The 14749-nt window shown below is 48.7% G+C and overlaps 1 long non-coding RNA gene across 1 annotated transcript; it reads left to right on the forward strand.

Annotated features, from left to right (window-relative positions):
* Positions 1-859: 859 nt before the first annotated feature.
* On the forward strand, positions 860-13495 carry LOC311212812. The gene is made up of 3 exons (XR_014618720.1): positions 860-877; positions 13230-13280; positions 13411-13495. It is a non-coding gene; the product is annotated as an uncharacterized lncRNA (long non-coding RNA).
* The last annotated feature ends 1254 nt before the right edge of the window (positions 13496-14749 follow it).

Genomic DNA, 14749 nt, shown 5'->3' on the forward strand with positions numbered 1-14749 from the left:
AGTCTCAGTTAGAGCTGTTGAGCAACTGAAGTAAAGGAGCTGGGAAGAGAGAGGTATTGCAGCAGCGTACTGGGTCTGGCTGGAATGTTAACTTTCCTGGCAGCAGCCCTTACAGTGCTGTACTCTGCGCTTATAGCTGGAACAGCAGTGGTATTACACCAGTGTTGTGTCTACTGCTGAGCTGCAGTGGCACAGCATTGGGCCTTTCTCTAACCCTCCTAGGGGGTGGGCAAAAAGTGAGGAGAGAAACATCACTAGGGCAGCTGACCTAAACCAATCAAAGGGATATTCCATACCATGTAATGTCATACTCAGCAATAAAAGTGGAGACAGGAAGAGGAGGGGAGGGGTGGGCTCTCGTTGGGAAAACGTCGGTCCTCCTCTCGAACCCCGGCTATGTGCATTGAGGCCCTGCTTCAAGGACGTGCTCAATCATCACTCATTTGTGGGAAGTAGAGAGTAATTTCTTTCCTCTGCACTTCCATATAGCCTTCATTTATTTTATTTGTTTGTTTTCCTCCCTTTTTATTTTTTCTCTTTCCCCCTTCCTTTTCCCCTTTCCCTTTTTATTTTCCTTTAGTTAAATTGTTTAGTTCATAATAGTCTTTAATTATTATTATTATTTCCCTTTAATTAAATTATCCTTATCTCAACCCGTGAGTTGTTCTTAGCTTTACTTCTCCCGCTCCTCATCTAAAAGAGGGGGAGTGAGAGAGCGGTTGTGGGGTTTAGCTGCCCAGCACGGTAAAACCACCACAAGCAGGTACGCTGTGGCTGTGGGGTGTCTCAGAGTGTGCTTTTCTCCTGTCTTTGCAAGTGCTTTGTGCAGTCATGGACAGGGAAGGGAAATCCTCATGTCACGAAGCACTGAGGGAAGGTTTGTGTTGTCAGCCTGGTCATCCCTTATCCAAAGCGAAGGGAAGATTGTTTGGTGTTTGATTGTTTTGGCGTATAATCTGTTCTGCACCTGGATTTTTCCTTCTACGTAAAAAAAAAGTTCGAGCTATTTCCAGTTAAGCAATTTCCAGTTACTTGCTGGGCTGTATTATCCTTTTAATATTCAAAGCTGCAGCAAAAGCATGGGGATTGTTGCTTGTAGATACACCCCAGTTCTCTTGTTTGCACTCTGCATGCTGTTGAGCTAAAGCAGATATCAATAAACAAACAAACAAACAAACACACACAAACAACAACAACAAAAAACCACCATTGGGTGATTTGTTGTGAATGCGACGATCATTTAATCCCTTTGTTTTCGCAGGTGGTGTGGATGATACTGGCTGCACTGTTGGAGCTTGGACTCGGAGAGGAACACGTGAGCACAATCGTATGTTGCATCAGTACTAGTCAGCATTGTGGAGCAGGTGGGCATCATGGCTGGCGTGTTAGTGAATGCTGTTACTCTGTTTTTGCAGCTGATGATGAGCCTGGCAGTTGCCTAAGATGACAATCGGTGCCTGTGCATTTCTTGAGGTGGAGGGAATTTATCATGCAGCAACCTGAGAGCTAAGTTGGGGGGCATCTGGTATTTGCATATCTGGGGTGGCTAATGGGAGCTGGGAGCCAGAGCAGCGTGGAACCAGCTGGCTGAATAGACTTGGTGCCACGGTGAGGGTGGTTCAGGCTGGGTCATGTTCAGGCTGCTTGTGGCTGGGTCACCAGGCTAATAGAAGAAGCGGGATTATTTTGTAGCTTGAGTGCGTGCGCCAGGCAGGACAGTTTCCTTCTGTTCGTCTGTCTTGTGTTGCTTCTGCAGCGTCTGTTCTGTGCTTCTCGGGTCTTGATATCCTCCTAGCTTTTTACACTGGACTGACCAGACAGGCGACTTGGTAGCGGTGCTGAAGGGCCTCAATGCTTGTTTTGTCATTATAGCTCTGATCTGAGCACTTCTCGTCTTGCAGTTGCTGCTTAAAGAGCATATCTGTTTCAGGTCTCGTGCATCATATTCTGTTTGAGATCGCGTCTCTTTCCATCCTCACTCTTGCGGAAGTCATCTGGGCCGCATCAGGAGCTCTTGCTTGGGAATTGATTTCCTAAGCGTCGTCTTCTGGGGTTTTCACTCCCCATCCTTCTGGTCTGTTGTCTTGAAGGCAGGCTTTTTAGGCCTCCATCATCCCAGTTCTGGCAGTTGCTTGCAGTTGCATGTCGTGACATTTGAGTCTCTCCTGGGGTCTGCTGCAGAGCACCTGTTCTGACTTGCTGTTGCCGTAGGGCTTCCCTCCGGAGGTCACTTTTTCTTGTTCCTTGTGTTGTGTGTTTTGTTTGTAGTGTTTGTGGCGTGCCTATGTGTGTATGTGTTTGGTCTGGAGCCGTCCTGCCTGGCAGTTAGTGAATACTGTGGCAGTGCATGGGTGTACTAATACATTGTCTGGACTGTTTTGGCGAAGACGTCTGGTCTGCCTCTGTGCATGTACTGAAGGGTAGCTGGCACAGTCATCTCTGGTGGTTGGCAGATGTGGATTTGGGAGAGTATATCTGCTTGTGAGCAGCTGTTCACATAGTGCTTGAATGGTGTGCTTGAGGAGGTCTGTTGAATCTTGAAAGCTTACAGATATGGGGTTTTGAAATGTTTATTCTTATTTCTTTCCTGTCCCCAGTAGAGTGTAAAACCTAGGAGGAACCTGTCACAGGAACGAACTCCTTCTGGAACTGTTCAGCACTCTGTAGGCAACTCGGTGACTGGCTTGGAACGGAATTGATTTTGTTGGTGTATAATCTGTTCTGCTCCTAGATTTTTCTTTCTGCGTAAATAAAAGTTTGAGCTAATTCCAGCTGAAAAAGCTTCAGTTACTTGCTTGGTCATATCGTCCTTCTAACATTCAAAGCTGCAGCGAAAGCGTGGGGATTGTTGCTTCTAGAAACACCCCAGTTCTCTTGTCTGCACTCTGCATGCTGTTGAGCTAAGCCTTATAAATAAGTAAATAAACCACAGCTGCTGCTCCTCCTCTTTCTACTTTCATGTGCTTTGCCCCCTCCCCTTTCCCAGGTGATTGGGTTTGGGTGCTGGGTGGGACCAAAAGGTATATGAGCCCAGGTATGCCATCAGAGTTCATTCTGCCTGGGCTGCTCTTTGGGGTAAGTGTTTTGTTTTTCCTTCAGTCAGTTGCAGGGTTCTTTAGGCAGGCTGGAGTCTATGGATTTCTGGAATTCTAAGTGCTTGGAATTCACTTAACAGAGGGATATTTAGTAGAGGCTGCTGGCTCACTGTTTTTGGGATGGTGGCTTACGCTCCTGTGTTTGATCTGTATTTTAATCTCTAGATGAATCAACCCAGTTGTGTAACTCTCCAGAGGACTAAAACCAGCTTGATTACATGCTAGAAGAGGCTTGACCACGTAGGTGCAGCATTACCAAGAGACTGAGAAGGGTTACCTTTTTCATCTGCAAAGGGTATGTCTGTGATTACCCCTGCTGGGGCTGCTATGCATTCATGGCCTTGTGGCATTTGTGGACTTGAGTTTTTTTGTTTTTTTTTGTCTGGCTCTGGTCTCTGTGTTTGAGTCCTCCACAAGGAGCTGCACTGCTTGCGTATCCATCGTGGTTGTGACCTTCTCTCTTTGTTTCTTGTAGCTCAGGGCATAGGCACGGAAACTTGAACGAAGCATGAGGGTGAGTGGACAGCAGTGGGGTCCCCGAGTTGGTCGGTGGACTGTGTGAGTCTGCTTCACCTGTTGGGCCGGCTTTGCAAGTGCCTTGCAACAGCAGAGTATGTCTCCTGCCATGTTTCTGACATGTGCCAGACGTCAGCGGTTCCCGTTCCTGAAATGCTGGAGATGCTTGGAGCACAAGAGGAGCTGGGAGCATGATGCATCTCCTTGGGATGTTAGGTGAGCGAAGCGGTGGTACTGGGTTGGAGCACGTGGCTCTGGGGCTTCTTGGCTGTTGCAGCAGGGGAGGAAAGGAGTGGGTATAGACTGTTTTGTGGATTGTCATGTTTGTCTGTTCTTTCTCCCTGGTCTAAGCCCCATGACCTTGGTTCGGCACACTGAATGGAAGTGCTAAGCCTGGATCGGGAAGGTGAGTGGAAAAAAGTTGGAAAATGGGTATTGTTTTTGGTGTAGAAGTTTCTTGATGCACCTCTGGGTGACTCCTCTTTTCCTGTTACGAAGAAGGTACTGGGAACATCCTAGCTGGCCTCTGTGGTCCACATTGATAGTAGATTCTGAGCCCTGAGAATGAAGTCCAGGGACAAATATGGTGTGTTTGGGAGTGGTTGGCAGGGGGAGGCGGGGAGTTGTCTAGAGGGTGTCTGTCTGATTTCAGTAGAGGAGCAGGTCAGTTGACTACTGTTTTGTTTGAGGTGGGTGTTTCACTGGAAGAAATTTGACTGGTGTGCTGGTGCCTGATGGCACTTTATTTCTGCAGGTGAAGAGGAGCCTTGTGCCTGAAGCAATGTCCTGGCTAGCCTTTGTGTTCCTTGGTGAGGATGGAACCTGCCTCCCAGCATTCCCAAGCTAAGCTGGGGGGCAAGTGCTATGTTTGAGTTGGGGTTGTGAATGCACCCATAGGGTGAGGGTCTGTGCTTTTAAGTCATTGCTTTGGATGGTGCTTTTCAGGATTGATCAGGTCAGGCAGAGAGATTATGTGTGGGGAGTTCTGTCACATACAGCGTGAGCGCGTGCCAGGCGGGGCAGTCCCAGCTTGTTATCTGTGTTCTGTGTTGTCTGTGCTGTACTGTGCTGTTGCTCTTGGTGCTCGGCAGGCCCTGGGTAAGTCAACCTGAGGGTACTGAACACTTGACATCATTGGAATATTGCTGATGTTCAACTGGGAGCTGAGCACCTCTCGTCTTGCAGTGGGAGCTTAAAGGAATCACTTCTGTGTGTGTAATACTTGGTTGTATCAAACGTTTCTTGATATGATCGTCATATGTTACATGCTCCTCAGGTCTTGATATCCACATTTCCTTCTTCCACTGGACAGATTAGATGGGCAACTTGGTAGCCACACCAAAGTTCCTAAATGCTTGTTTCATCATCGTAGGGCTGATGCAAGCACTTGTCTTGCAGTCGCTGCTTGAAGTGCAGATCTGTTTCAGGTCTTGTGCATCATATTCGGTTTGAGATCGCATCTGTTTCCATCCTCACTCTTGCAGAAGACATCGGGGCCGCATCAGGAGCTCTTGCTTGGTAATTGAATTCCTAAGCGTCTTCTTCTGGGGTTTTCACTCCCCATCCTTCTGGTCTGTTGTCTTGAAGGCAGGCTTTTTAGGCCTCCATCATCCCAGTTCTGGTACTTGCTTGCAGTTGCATGTCGTGACATTTGAGTGTCCTCTAGGGTCTGGTGCAGAGCACCTATTCTGACTTGCTGTTGCCATAGGGCTTCCCTCTGGGGGTCACTTTTTCTTGCGCCTTGTGTTGTGTGTTTTGTTTGTAGTGTTTGTGGCGTTCCTGTGTGTGTATGTGTTTGGTCTGGAGCTGTCCTGCCTGGCAGTTAGTGATGACAGCTAATGTGGTAGTGCATGGGTGTACTAATACATTGTCTGGACTGTTTTGGCAAAGACATCTGGTCTGCCTCTGGGCACGTACTGAAGGGCAGCTGGCACAGTCATCTCTGTGGTGTTTGGCAGATGTGGGGGGGGAGGAGAGTTGAGCTGCTTGCGAGCAGCTGCTTGCATAGTGCTTGAATTGTGTGCTTGAGGAGGTCTGTCGAATCGTGAAAGCTTGCAGATATGGGGTTTTGAAATTTTTATTTTTATTTCTTTCCTGTCCCCCAGTACAGCGTAAAACCTAAGAGGAACCTGTCATAGGAAAGAGCTCCTTCTGGAACTGTCCAGCACTTGGTAGGCAGCTCGGTGACTGGCTTGATCTACTTCTGAGGTGCTGAGGTATGGGGGCTGCTGTTTAGAAATGATAATATTGTAAATGGGGTTCCTTGTGTTGTTGAGGGATGGGTGCTAATGCTGGTAGCTGAATCATTATCTTGTGACTGTTCTTATTTGTTTTAGGTGAAACAGTGTACAACACAGGACTTGACCAGAGCTGCTTTTGGCAAGGTGAGCGATGAACAGATGTAGCAGGTACTTTAGGGGTGCAGTTGTCACTGCAGTTAGTTAACTGCACAAAATACAGTAAAAATCCTATTTATATTTCAGGGGTGTTGTAGCTGGCCTAAGAGCAGATGGAAGCACCTGCCTCGAGGGCAGGTGAGGGAGCAGAGGTAAGGGAGCAGATGAGAGTAACTGTCCTAGCTGTGCTGTGTCTTTGGATGCTGCTTCAGCCTATGCTTTTCTTTTTGTTTCACAGGTGTGTCGCACAGGCTGAGTGGGGCCAAGCTGCGCTCTGAAGAGCAGCACGAGAAGGGCGGGCTGTTTGTGAGCTGGATTGGAGCAGAACTGCCAAGTAGCACGAGGTGACTGCGAAGGGTATCCATCTTGCTTTGCAGGTGCCATGGCAGGCTCTCCACAGGAGCGGTTGAGGATTTGAGAAGAGGTTGCAGATCATCAAGGAGCAACACATGCAGGGATGGCTTGAAAATGGTATGTCTGCTTTCTCTTCTGTTTATCAGGTGTCCCAGGCAATGTGGGCTGTGATGTTAGTCTTTAGAATCGGAACAAAGCAGGTGCTGATGGTGGTCGTCTTTGGTAGGCAAAGAGGTGCCCAAAGCCCTGTCCTGTGTAGCCTGAGCACGCCTTGCTGAGGATGAGGTGTCCTTTCTATCAGTTCCCAAAACTGTGTTGAAGCTGAAATGCTGCGTCTGTGTTTGGGTTGGGGTTGTACCTTGGTGAGTGTAGGGATGGGTTTTAAGTGGGTGCAGCGGAGGTCCCGGCCCCAGTGTCCTGTAGTGTATTTTGACCCATCAGCATAGCCTTTTAGTTCCCAGATAGCCTGCTGAAGTAAGTGATTTTTCCTGTGAGTGGAATGGAATTGAATTCTTTTTTGGCGTGTAATCTATTCTGCTCCTAGATTTTTCTTTCTACATAAATAAGAATTTGAGGTAATTCCAGCAGGAAAAGCTTCAGTTACTTGCTTGGTGGTAATGTCCTTCTAACATTCAAAGCTGCAGCGAAAGCATGGGGATTGTTGCTTCTAGAAACACCCCAGTTCTCCAGTCTGCCCTCTGCATGCTGTTGAGCTAAGCCTTATAAGTAAGTTAATAAAACCACAGCTGCTGCTGCTCCTCTTTCTGCTTTTTTTGTGCTTTCCCCCTGCACTTTCCCATGTGATTGGCTTCAGGTTCCAGGTTGGACCTAATAGTAACTGAGTTGCAGGTATGCCGACAGAGAGCTTCTTCTGCCTGGGCTGCTCTTTGGGGTAAGTGCTTTATTTTTGCTTCAGTCAGTTGCAGGGTTCTTTAGGTGGGTCAGAGTCTATGGACTGATGCATTTTCAAGTAGAAACCGGTACGCATATCTTTTTTGAGGTGGCAACTGGCAGGATCTGTCATTGTAAAGCAATCTAGTAGTAGGTGCCTGTATTGCACGCAGCTCTTCCTCAGGTGAGTAATTGTTACCGCAGTGTTACGGATAGTATGGTGATGTTACTTTGTGTGTTTGCTTTGTGGTTCTGGGTCCCTTATGATTTTTGCAGAATTACGGGCTTTCTGTGAGTCTTTGCCTATATGTCAAATCTTATCAAAGTCACAACCTTGGTGGCAAAGTGATGGAGCATGGTTTAGGAGGAATGTATCATGGAGGCTCCCTGTGTGAGCATGTATCTGAAAATGGCAGCATTGGGCATGTACGGGGTATTCTGTTTCAGGTTTAGGGACAGTTTGTTATATTTCTGGAGCTTTTGCCTGTGTGTTTGCTGTCTGTTAAGTCTTTGTATCTTGCAGCCTTCTAAGCATTAAGTGCTTGGAATTCACATACTAGAAGTCCTTTTATGAGGGGTTGCCAGGTACGTTGTTTTTGGGAAACCGTGGGGTAATGTTTCTTGACCGCATAAGCGCAGTAGTGCCTAGAGAGTGAGCAGGGTCACCTGCTTCATGTCTAAAGAATAAGTCTGTTGGGGCACATTTCGGCGCGGCGCCGCCCGGGCACATTTCGGCGCGGCGCCGCCCGGGCACATTTCGGCGCGGCGCCGCCCGGGCACATTTCGGCGCGGCGCCGCCCGGGCACATTTCGGCGCGGCGCCGCCCGGGCACATTTCGGCGCGGCGCCGCCCGGGCACATTTCGGCGCGGCGCCGCCCGGGCACATTTCGGCGCGGCGCCGCCCGGGCACATTTCGGCGCGGCGCCGCCCGGGCACATTTCGGCGCGGCGCCGCCCGGGCACATTTCGGCGCGGCGCCGCCCGGGCACATTTCGGCGCGGCGCCGCCCGGGCACATTTCGGCGCGGCGCCGCCCGGGCACATTTCGGCGCGGCGCCGCCCGGGCACATTTCGGCGCGGCGCCGCCCGGGCACATTTCGGCGCGGCGCCGCCCGGGCACATTTCGGCGCGGCGCCGCCCGGGCACATTTCGGCGCGGCGCCGCCCGGGCACATTTCGGCGCGGCGCCGCCCGGGCACATTTCGGCGCGGCGCCGCCCGGGCACATTTCGGCGCGGCGCCGCCCGGGCACATTTCGGCGCGGCGCCGCCCGGGCACATTTCGGCGCGGCGCCGCCCGGGCACATTTCGGCGCGGCGCCGCCCGGGCACATTTCGGCGCGGCGCCGCCCGGGCACATTTCGGCGCGGCGCCGCCCGGGCACATTTCGGCGCGGCGCCGCCCGGGCACATTTCGGCGCGGCGCCGCCCGGGCACATTTCGGCGCGGCGCCGCCCGGGCACATTTCGGCGCGGCGCCGCCCGGGCACATTTCGGCGCGGCGCCGCCCGGGCACATTTCGGCGCGGCGCCGCCCGGGCACATTTCGGCGCGGCGCCGCCCGGGCACATTTCGGCGCGGCGCCGCCCGGGCACATTTTCTCAGGTGGAGCTACTGAGCAGGTGAGATAAAGGAGTTGGGAACAGAGATTTATTGCACAACTATATGTTGCATCAGTAGTAGCAAGCGTTGTGCAGGAGGTTGGTATTAGCTCTGGTGTAGAGGGGTGGTTAACTGAGATAGGTCAGATAGACGTAAAACAGCTGAATCTTCACGAGTTGGACAAACATCTCACACAGCTTGTCTGAGCCAATCAGACACAAGGACACAATATCCGTTGGCGGTTTGGGAAAGTACCGACTGTGTTATTTCGGTGGAAAGGATGAGGAAGAAGCTGATAAGATAAGGAAGTAGGGGGACCAATCATGAGCTTAACTTTTGTAATATGTATGAGCTAATTATATGTTAAGGAATAAAAGGCGTCTGAGCTATCCAATAAATCGAAGCTTGCTGATCACTCATATTGAGTGTCCCTGTCTTCCTTCTGTCAACAACAAATGGCGCCCAAACAGGGACCCCGCTGGCGGTGATCCTGCGAGCCACGGATCGATGGAATAAGGGAAGGAAACCGGTCCTGCAATGCAGCTCAGGAGGTGGAAGGGACGAAAATGCTGAATCCTCGCACCCGGGAGCACCTATAGAGGGTCCCGCCGGCCACGTGTCGCTGAGGTCTTGCAAAGGCTGCAACAGCGCTGACGTAAACAAAGGTATGGAGAGACAAGCGACGTATGATCTGCTCAAGTGCTTTTCAGAAAAGCGGAGCACGCAGGGTATAGACTGTAAAAAGGAATTGCGGAGGGACGCGGGAAATTGAAGTAATCGCGGTGCGATGCAGGACATCTGAGATCGAGTTGCTACAGTAGACCAGAGGCATCAGTGGACAACGGCAGCCGACCCTCACCGTGTGGCGAGTCGGCACAGAGCAGAGGGGTGGACATCAGGACCCTGCAGACTGTCTGACGTAACCATGGAAGCAGTGGTGGCTGTGCTGCTTCTCTCTGGCATTCTTTTTATAAGAGGTTTATCTTGCAATGCAAAAAAGACTATTCGTCCCCAGATCAGTGTTATAACTATGTTTCTGGATAAGATTCCGTGGGGTTGCCACATTCTATGGATTAGTAATGACGACTTAGCTCTATTGTGGGGCAGGAGTGCAGAGATGCAGATTACACTGCCAAATGACCACCGGCAGACTTGAGGAGACACTGCTCGGCTGCGGGGATCGGCTGCGGCGTGGACGCCCCTAGGTGCACCCTGAGCGTTTTTGCTCGGAGGGGACTCCGCTCTCAGCTGCTCACCACAGGAGCAAAGATCTCCTGAAGCTGCAGACAAACAGTATGTTTTCAGCTGCTGGAGGGATACTAACTGGAGTGTTAATAATTGTATGTGTTATTCTTAAATGTCCAGGTATTTTGTGTTGAAAGGATTTGTGTAAGGGTAAGGTTTTAAAACCAAGTGTTGCAAGTCACTTCACGAGGAACACAATGAGAGACAATACTTGTTTGTTTGGTTATGATTCTAAATCATATTGGCCGCACGTATTGTTTGCTTATCATTCTAAATTATATTCTTGTGGTATGATTGAGGTTGTGGTATGATTGAGATTGAGATGTGCCAGAGGCCTCTGGGTGTGCAATTGTGCTGTGTGTGTGCGAGTGTGCTATGTACTGTGTTAGTGAGAGCGTGCTTATTGCCATAATGCAGGTTGCCATAGTGCAGGCTGAAATCATAGGAAATTAGTGCCGGCAAAAAATCATAGGAAAATGAAGGACAAAGTAGCCCTAAATTCATTACAGTGCTTTTTAGAATAATGGGGAGTCGATTGTAAGCAACTAGCAGGACTAGTTGCGATCGGTCGAGCAAAATCATGTTTCACAAGTACGGAGTCAAGGACTGGGGGCTTTGGGAGCTGAAGCAAAATCTAATAACAATCCGATGTGGAATAATGACACTGCAAAGGCTCTGCCACCTGGCATGTTTTTAATTTGCGGGGACCGTGCATGGCAAGGAATACCTGCCAACACGTTTGGGGGTCCATGTTATCTAGGGTGACTCACATTGTTCGCCCTGGACTTACACAGTCTCCGGAACCAGAGCTTGTCGCAGAGATCCAAACGAGCTCTTAAGACTTTAGGTTCTGACTGTGACGATGGTGTAGAATTATGGGGCGCTGCTGAGAGAATATTTGCTTCATTAGTTCCAGCAGTGGGAACTGCACATGCTTTGGCTAGCATTAATAAGCTTGCTTGTTGGGCTGTTAAGCAATCAAATGTAACAACTGAAATTATTACCAAAATGGCACAAGATATGGATAGTCTTAGGCATGTTGTGTTACAAAATAGGGCTGCAATTGATTTTTTGCTTTTAGCGCAAGGACATGGATGTGAAGATTTTGAAGGAATGTGTTGTTTCAATCTTTCAGATCATGGTCAATCGATTCATGACCAGTTGAAATGGTTGATGGAGCACACAAAGAAAATTACAGTACAACCTAGTTGGCTTGACAATTGGTTGCAGTCCATCTTTGGGGGTCTGTCTAACTGGTTAGTGAGTCTAATCAAAGAGGGATTTCGCTTTCTGCTTATAGTTATATTGATAAAAATAGCTGCGCGAATAATTTTTGGTTGCTTAACTAAGAAGCTTGAACAAGTCACAGAAAAGGTATTAGTAGTCCAAAATAAAAACGGGGGAATTGTAGAGGGATGGTTAACTGAGATAGGTCACGTAGACATAAAACAGCTGAATCTTCACAAGTTGGACAAACATCGCACACAACTTGTCTGAGCCAATCAGACACAAGGACACAATATCCGTTGGCGGTTTGGGAAAGTACCGACTGTGTTATTTCGGTGGAAAGGATGAGGAAGAAGCTGATAAGATAAGGAAGTAGGGGGACCAATCATGAGCTTAACTTTTGTAATATGTATGAGCTAATTATATGTTAAGGAATAAAAGGCGTCTGAGCTATCCAATAAATCGAAGCTTGCTGATCACTCATATTGAGTGTCCCTGTCTTCCTTCCGTCAACAACACTCTGGCATGCTAGTGATTGCCGGTTCTCTGTTTTTGCAAGTGATAATGAACGTGTTTGACGTAATTCCATTTGAAAAAGTTCCAGTTACTTGACTGGTCGTGTTGTCCTTTTAATATTAAAAGCTGCAGCAAAAGCATGGGGATTGTTGCTTCTAGAAACACCCCAGGTCTTTTGTCTGTTCTCTGTATGATGTTCAGGTAAAGCAGATTTAAAAAAAAAAAAACAAAGAAACAAAACAAAAAAATAGCTACTGCTGCTCCTGCTCTGCTCCTACTTCCTTGTGCTTTGTCCCTCCCCTTTTCCAGGTGATAGGGTTTGGATATTGGGTGGGGCCAAATGGTATATGAGCCCCAGGTATGGCATCAGAGAGCTCCTTCTGCCTGGGCTGCTCTTTGGGGTAAGTGCTTTGTTTTCCTTCAGTCAGTTGCAGGATTCTCTAGGCAGGCTGGAGTCTATGGATTTCTGGATTTCTAAGTGCTTGGAATTCACTTAACAGAGGAATATTTAGTAGAGGTTGGGGCTCTTTTTTTTTTTTTTTTTTGATGGTGGGATGCTCTTCTGTTTTTGAGCTATATTTTAATCTCTAGATGTATAAACCTACTTGTGTAATTTTCCAGAGGACTAAAACCAGCTTCATTTCATGCTACATGTGGCGTGGCAGTGTAGATGCAGCATTACCAAGAGCCTGAGCAGGGTTGTATCAGAGTCTGCTCTTTCCTCTGCAAAGGGTATGTCTGTGATTACCTCTGCAGGGGCTGCTGTGCGTGCATGTCTTTTTGGCATTTATGGATCTCAGTTTTTTTGTGTGTGTATATTCTAAGCTTTTATTTTTTGAGGGTCAAATAGTGTGTGTGCTGAGCGTGGTAGGCAGGAGGAGGTGGGGAGCTGCTCAGGACTGGTAGGTTTGGTTTCTCAGAGTGTGCGGCAGCCTTCCTGTGCGATGTGACTGATTGTTGGGCGGGAATGTTCCAGTTTGTGTGTCTTAGCCATTGTAGCTTGTGTAGTGTGTGTTGTGTGGCCCGGGCAGAGTTTGCTGTGGTGCTGTGAGCGAAGAATCTGAGTTAGAGCTGGTGAGCAGCTGAACTACAGGAGCTGGGAAGAGAGAGGTATTGCAGCAGGTATGCTGTAGCTCTGAGGTACCTCAGAGTGTGCGTTTCTCTTGTGTCTGCAGGTGCTTTGTGCAGTCGTGGACAGGGAAGGGAAATCCTCATGTCACGAAGCTCTGAGGGAAGGTTTGTGTTGTCAGCCTGGTCATCCCTTAACTGAAGCGAAGGGAAGACGCTCAGGTGTTTCCCTGTGAGGCTCCGAGGTGAGGCTGTTTGGGATAGAGGAGCAGTGTGGCAGGTGTGTGCTTGCAAGAAGAGTGGTCATTTTGTCCTTTTGTTTTCCCAGGTGGCATGGGTGATGCTGGCCGCTCCTTTCAAGCTTGGACCTAATTTGCAGGTACAGAGGCAAGTGGCCTGCTGTTTTGAAAGGTTAAAACTAAAGATGGGGTCCCTTTTGTTGTTGAGGGATGGGTGCTACTGCTGTCAGCTGAATGTTTATCTTCTGCCTGTCTTTCTCCTTTGTTGAGGCTGAAATGCAGTGTGCAGTACACAGTGCAGGACGTCTTGACCCGAGCTGCCTCTGCAGTGACTCTGGTGTGTGATGAGCAGAGGTAACTGTTGTTTTTGGGGTGCGGTTGTCACTGCAGTTATTTTCCTACATCCAATAGAGTAAAATTCCAGTTTGCCTTTTAGAGGTGCTATAAGTGAGTAAAGAGAACAGATGGAAGCATCTGCCACGTGGGGCAGGCAAGCGGCTGAGGTACAGGAGGGGATGAGAGTATGTGATTTTTTTCTGGGGATGAAATGGAATTAATTTTGTTGGTGTATAATGTGTTCTGCTCCTAGATTTTTCTTTCAATGTGAAGAAAAGTTTGAGCTAATTCCAGTTAAGAAAGTTCCAGTTACTTGCTGGGTCGTATTGTCCTTTTAATATTAAAAGCTGCAGCAAAAGCATGGGGATTGTTGCTTCTAGATACACCCCAGTTCTCTTGTTTGCACTCTGCATGCTGTTGAGCTAAAGCAGACTAAAAAATAAATAAATACAGGAAACACACACAAAAAAACCAACATTAACAAAAAAAAAAAAAAAAAAAAAACACCATTGGCTGACTTGTTGTGAACTCAACGATCATTTAATCCCTTTTGTTTTCCCAGGTGGTGTGGATGATACTGGCTGCACTGTTGGAGCTTGGACTTGGAGAGGAACACGTGAGCACAATCGTATGTTACATAAGTAGTGGTCAGCATTGTGGAGAAGGTGAGCAATGGGGCCGGCGTCCTAGTGAATGCTGGTACTGTTTTTGCAGCTGATGATGATCGTGGCAATTGCCTAAGATGACAATCAGTGCCTGTGCGTTTCTTGAAGCGGAGGGACTTTACCATTCAGCAATCTGAGAGCTAAGTTGGGGGGCACCTGGTATTTGCATATTTGGGGTGGCTAATGGGAGCTGGGAGTCAGAGCAGCATGGAGCCAGCTGGCTGAATAGACTTGGTGCCACGGTGAGGGTGGTTCAGGCTGGGTCATGTTCAGGCTGCTTGTGGCTGGGCACCAGGCTAATAGAAGAAGCGGGATTATTTTGTAGCGTGAGTGCGTGCGCCAGGCAGGACAGTTTCCTTTTGTTTGTCTGTCCTGTGTTGCTTCTGCAATGTCTGTACTGTGCTTCTCGGGTCTTGATATCCTCCTAGCTTTTTACACTGGACTGACTAGACATGCGACTTGGTAGTGGTGCTGAAGGGCCTCAATGCTTGTTTTGTCATCATGACTCTGATCTGAGCACTTCTTGTGTTGCAGTCACTGCTTAAAGAGCAGGTCTGTTTCAGGTCTTGTGCATCATATTCTGTTTGAGATCGCGTCTGTTTCCATCC

Source organism: Netta rufina (genome assembly GCF_964035555.1).
Source record: "Netta rufina genome assembly, chromosome: 10".
NCBI classification, from domain to species: Eukaryota; Metazoa; Chordata; class Aves; order Anseriformes; family Anatidae; genus Netta; species Netta rufina.